Source organism: Dreissena polymorpha, chromosome 9, assembly GCF_020536995.1.
Source record: "Dreissena polymorpha isolate Duluth1 chromosome 9, UMN_Dpol_1.0, whole genome shotgun sequence".
In the NCBI taxonomy this organism is placed as follows: domain Eukaryota; kingdom Metazoa; phylum Mollusca; class Bivalvia; order Myida; family Dreissenidae; genus Dreissena; species Dreissena polymorpha.
The window spans coordinates 104,905,227-104,911,025 of NC_068363.1; the positions used below are offsets into that span (position 1 = coordinate 104,905,227).

A 5,799-nucleotide genomic window follows, 5' to 3' on the forward strand; every position below is an offset into this window, starting at 1 on the left:
ATGTCATATTATAATAACATAAAAAAAACAGATCACAAAGTTAAAAGACTCCAACAACAACTCCATTGCAGCATACGCTGAACAATGGGTCTAGTAATGATGATGCCACTTATAATAGTATGTGTTTTCACCATCACTACTAATATACATTGGGCTATTCTCTTTCTTCCTCTTTCTTTTTATCACAAATAACATCAATAGAATAATAATAATAATAATTATAATGAAAATAACAATATAACACCTTCATGGTAGTTTAACAGTATAAAATTTGGTGGTTACATATTTTAAAAGTGAAATAGTGGTTGGAATAGCATTCATACTCCAACTGAACATTCAGCATAAGATCTTAATGTGCATACTCACTAACAATACTGGTCTTTTAATGGTACTTCGGTGTAGAAAATATTGACGGTTGCAATCTATGTGGGGTCTGAGTTTTAATATATATATATATATATATATATATATATATATATATATATATATATATATATATATATATATATGATCAAAATGTGTGATTTTGACCTTTGTGTGTGACTTTGACCATGACCCTAGCAACCTGGATCTTATATTTGAAACTCAGCTAGATAATTGAGAACAATTGTGACAGTTATAACAGAATTCCTTGATGCATAGTAAAGGAATTACCAATTAATGAATAATTCCTCAAATTTGTGACCTTTGACCTCAATGTGTGACCTTGACCTTAGCCCCTAGGATTATGGGTGTTGAATGTGAAACAATCCCAGATGATTGGAATAACTATAGAAAGTTGCATGGCTCTGGCTCATGTGTTAATGAAGATAAAGCTCTAAGCTTCTATCAAAAAGCATTTTTTTCAAGATACAAAGGGCCATGACCTTAGCCCCTAGAATTATGGATGTTGAATGTGAAACACCCCTAGATGATTGAGATCAACTATGGCAAGTTTCATGGCTCTGGCTCATGTGTTAGTGAAGATAAAGCTCTAAGATTATATTAAAAAGCATTTTTTTCAAGATACAAAGTGTACATCATCCTCTTATCCATATAATATACTCATACCAAGTTTCAATGAAATCCGCTAAAGCACTAACAAGATATGGCTCTGGACACAAAAGTGCCGGACGGACGGAAGGACGGACAAACAGCGCCAAAACAATATCCCTCCGCCTTTTACTGGGGATAACAAATGCCTACGAAATGTTCACGACTTAAGTAAGGCTAACGGGTGTATACTTTAAATACAATATTTAAATGGTTCACTTTTTTGCAAATAGGACTAGATGGTGAATTATAAAAAACATTTATTAGAAACAAGATGGTAACATTTCAAACAATGTACAAAGCAAAAAATACAATTTCATGTTATGGTACAATTCTGCATTAACATGTTATACAATTTAACAACCGACGTTTAAACATGTGTTCAATTTAGGAACTAATCAGAACACAGAGCCCACTACTTACAACTAATAAAGGAAAAAAAAATGAAATTAAGCATTCTACTAAAACTGAATTAGGAGTGAAGGTAGGTAACAACAATTTTTCATTTCAGAAACTACAGAAGTGAACTGCCAATAACGATTATACAATGATTTAGTGACAATTGTTTTGCTCTATGGGACATATATCTGAACTAGTTTTATGCAGGTGAAGTGTACCTGAACAGTTTTAAAAGATAACAGTGAAAATAAGGGACATTCTGCTATATACAACACAGGATTAATTTGTACCTGTATTTAAATTAGTATAAACCTGCATTTTAAACATACTGTTCTTTGAGTAGTACATCATAATGTAGCCTAGATATTTGTATACATGTATAAATTTCATAGATAAACAACACACACACTAGGCCACCATGCCACTTTAAGGATTAGAAGATGCAAGATACAACCTTTTATTTATAATATGTATATAGTACTAATAAAAGTAAAAAATATCTATGTTCATGTTTAGCTATGGACGGACCACAAACTGATTATAACAAAATATCTAATATTAAGCTTTTTTTTCCTGTGTACATGCTATTATTAAGGAAAACCTTGCACATTGCCTTTAAATAACTTTCTTTACCAGACCTGAAAATTGAAATATTAACACACTGACCAACTAAGCAATTTTTGAAAACAGGTTGAAATTTGCAAGCCACAAAGGGATTCCACAGATCTCCCAATTCCTATGAGTGCTCTACTGCAGCTAACCAGGCAGTAAACGGTTCTTCATACATAAGCTTTATAACCAGTTCATAAAACTTGCAGCACAAACACAATAAATTTTAAAACATCTGATATCTTAAGACCCATCAGGGCTCTAAAAAGACAAAATTAAGACACACATTAATTTTTTGATTGTACATAGTTGGATTCCAGATGATGCTTTTGTAGAGAGCTGGAGTTGCCATTTCAGGTTCTAGGACCACATCTTTTCAAGTTTCAAGTGTTTAACTCTCTTGTTTTATACTGTAAGGCAAAGTCAGGAAATCATATTGCTCACAGGAAACTTGAATGCATTCATGTCTTTCCTTCCAATAGAATATCCTTGATTTCACAACCATTGATGGACTCTGAAAATATAATTTGACAATTGTTAAGGACTCTCAATTATACCATTACAAATGTTTAAATTAATGTATAAAAACAAATTTAGTTGAACATGATTGTTTACAACTGTTTTACAATTGTTTGTTGAAATGTTTTATGACAATTTACAACATTTTACACTATTTTGAGTGTCAGTAATACAGTCCACCAGAACAATGTATAAAAGAGAGTTGTTTAAAATGTGGCAATCTTATTGAGATAAAATGACTGAATGGATAAATACAAAAAAAGATAATATAACTTAAACTAATAAGATATTTTAGAGTAAGCGCAATAAACTCAATGTTGGAAAGTAGAAATTGTTAATTTTTTTGCAAATAGCCATTGGGAAATATGCTTCCCCTGGTTATAGTTAACATGCATACTCAATTTGAACACCATGTCTTATATCTCTGAAAAAATACAGACATAAACTGCCTAATAGAAATTGGAATGTCCTGATTAAAGCTATACTGTTTTACTATTAATTAAAGCTAATGTTTATGTTAATGTTTATTTAAAGTTAATTAAATACAGTGTCTTTATGTTGCCAAAAATTTGCTCATAATATCATTATAATTATTGTCTTAAACCTAGTTATATCAATTTATTACATACTATTTTATTTTTACTGTGTTTTAATATTGTAGCCGGTATAGTTTAATTGCTTAAGTTTCGTACGGCATTTTTATTTATATCACACAATTTTAGATTATTAATCCTTTAAGTAATGCTGCATAATAGTATCAAACACTCTTATATTTTATCAATTGAATGTACATAAATATGTTTTGTACAACGCCATTGAGTATAATTATATAAATAGGTGTTTAATCAAATTAGCAAGTTTCAAGTTGCAAAGCTAAAACATAGTCCCACACAGATTTAAAGCAGGGCTTTGGGATAACAAATAAAACTCGAAACAGGCAGCAACTGGGTAATCCACAACAGGAACTAGGCCGAGAAAAAAATTGTTTTCAAAAGCCGACGGACCCTTTTTGTGTGCGGAGCAGACCCTAAGCATTTTATTGCCGTTTGAAATAAAAAGTACTTTTATTTCTTTTTTACATTTTATCATATCTCAAAAACATAATTTGGCCAACTTCTTAGTATATGGAAAGAATGTTATATAGGCAATTGGGAGATTTTTGTCTCTGGATATCTTTGTTTCAGTAGGAATAGCTTGTGTATAAAATAAAAATCATTTAAAAAAGGAAATGCCAACCTACCTACTCTAAATCATATTGAAATATTTGTTTTGCAATATAAGTGGAAACAAACAAATTTTGTACGCACTAGTAAAATTAACATTATTGTGCAGTTTTTAACCACTATTGTCACAATTAATTTAGTCCAAATATTATCAAGATAATTAGTACCGTTTTCAATAATGAGCTATGAAAACAAACACTTAGTTACTACACATGTAATTCTAAAAGGTAAATTGTATACGCACTAGTACAATTAACATTACAATGCAGTTTTTAACCACTATTGTCACAATAAGAAAAGAATTCATGTAGTCCAAATATTTTCAAGATAATTATTACCATTTATGATAAAGTGCTATGAACACAAACACTTAGTGACTATACATGTAATCCTTAAAGGTAAATTGTCAACAAGAGACTCTTTTAGTTTGTAAGGAACATAAAAAAATGCATTTTTGTATCCTGCAACATTGTTTGCAAAATTTAAAACAGTCTGACAGAATTTTGACTCCGACTAAACAAACGCATCTCAATTGTCAAAATCTACAGTAACAGGAAACAGTTTTGATGCAATGTATTTTACAGTTGAATAGTGTTGTTGAAGATGGATCCTTGTTATACCCCGTTATAAATAAAGGCATAATTTGAATAAATGATTATTCAGGGCCCTCAATCTATCAAACTGCGGCTGAATTTCGGCCGCAGTCCCCCACCTGAAAAGTATATTTTTTTCCCCTTTTGGGGGGAAAAATTCCCCCTGATTATTTTTTTTTATATATTTTAAAGATGTGTATCATGATTATTATATCTCAATTCTATTTCAATTTAATCTTGTTAAACATACTTAATTATGAGAAAAGAAATGAATATAGTGCAAACATGTACAAATGTAATAATTAGAGAGAAGTAAAAAAATCCCCCAAAAATGGAAACGCCGCAAAAATTCCCCCTCATGAGGGTAGCGACCCGCTTCCCCTAAAATGGATTGAGGGCCCTGGATATAAAAACTGGTAGTGGTATCAAATGTTCTTGTCGCCGTGACGTAGTGGATATGGTGTCCACCTAGCGATTATGAGGTCAAGGGTTGGAACCCCTCTGTGGGAGCGTTCTTTAGATCTCCCCCATTGAAACCCAGGATACAGACTCGAGAGTGTTTCAAATATTCCTTACTTTTAGGCTTTCTATGCAATCGAGCTTAAATAAATAGGTTTAAAAAAAAAATTGTTGTCAGGCTGACTGACAGTCTTTCATCTACACATTTTTTTTTTCAATTTAAACTGTACAGTTGTTTGCTTGAATTTGTTTTCTGCAATTTGGGCCCAATGAATTTACATGTACATGATACCCCACCAATGTCAACATGATTTAACTTAATTTTGACAATGGTACATGTATGTTAAATCACCTGGTTGTCACTATTGTTTCCAAAATTAATTGTATCGCGGGCATCAATTATTATCATGACCATAACAAAGGGTAAACGCAGATCTAGTACTTAATCTAGAATATAATTTAACCAGTATAAACAAGATTATTTACAATAAAGACTTCATTTGTCGATATCGTGATACATAAAAAACAATATCATAGCGTAAGTTCGACACACTTTCTTATAAACTTTATGTAGGAATGTTAATCGATAAATGATTATGTAAGTATACCTTAATTGTCGTCATCCTTGTGTCCGAAGATTAAAATTACCAAAGTCATGATCTGAAAAGTTGTTTACAGTATCCATGGAGGCAGACATCTTGAAAACTTCGCAGTAAATATTCGCCGATTTGCCGTTTTGCAAGACGTTGTTTCATTGGTTAGTTCGATTTAGCTCTTATCAAACTGTTTGGGTCAAACAAAGTATCACAACAGTTACAAATATATCACCGCAGTGATAAATTTATTACCGCAGTGACAAAAATGTCACCGCGGTAACAATTTTGTCACCGCTGTGATATCTATTTTAAGCTGTTGGCGTATCTGTACTTTTGACCCAAGGGTACGTCATACTTTTAAGGCTTCGT

General features: G+C 31.6%; 1 long non-coding RNA gene across 1 annotated transcript; it reads right to left on the reverse strand.

The window, feature by feature from the left end:
• Window positions 1–1,874: 1,874 nt before the first annotated feature.
• LOC127846679 (uncharacterized) lies at window positions 1,875–5,762 on the reverse strand. The gene is made up of 2 exons (XR_008033610.1): window positions 5,443–5,762; window positions 1,875–2,554 (listed from the first exon to the last, which is right to left on the reverse strand). It is a non-coding gene; the product is annotated as an uncharacterized LOC127846679 (long non-coding RNA).
• Between the last annotated feature and the right edge of the window lie 37 nt (window positions 5,763–5,799).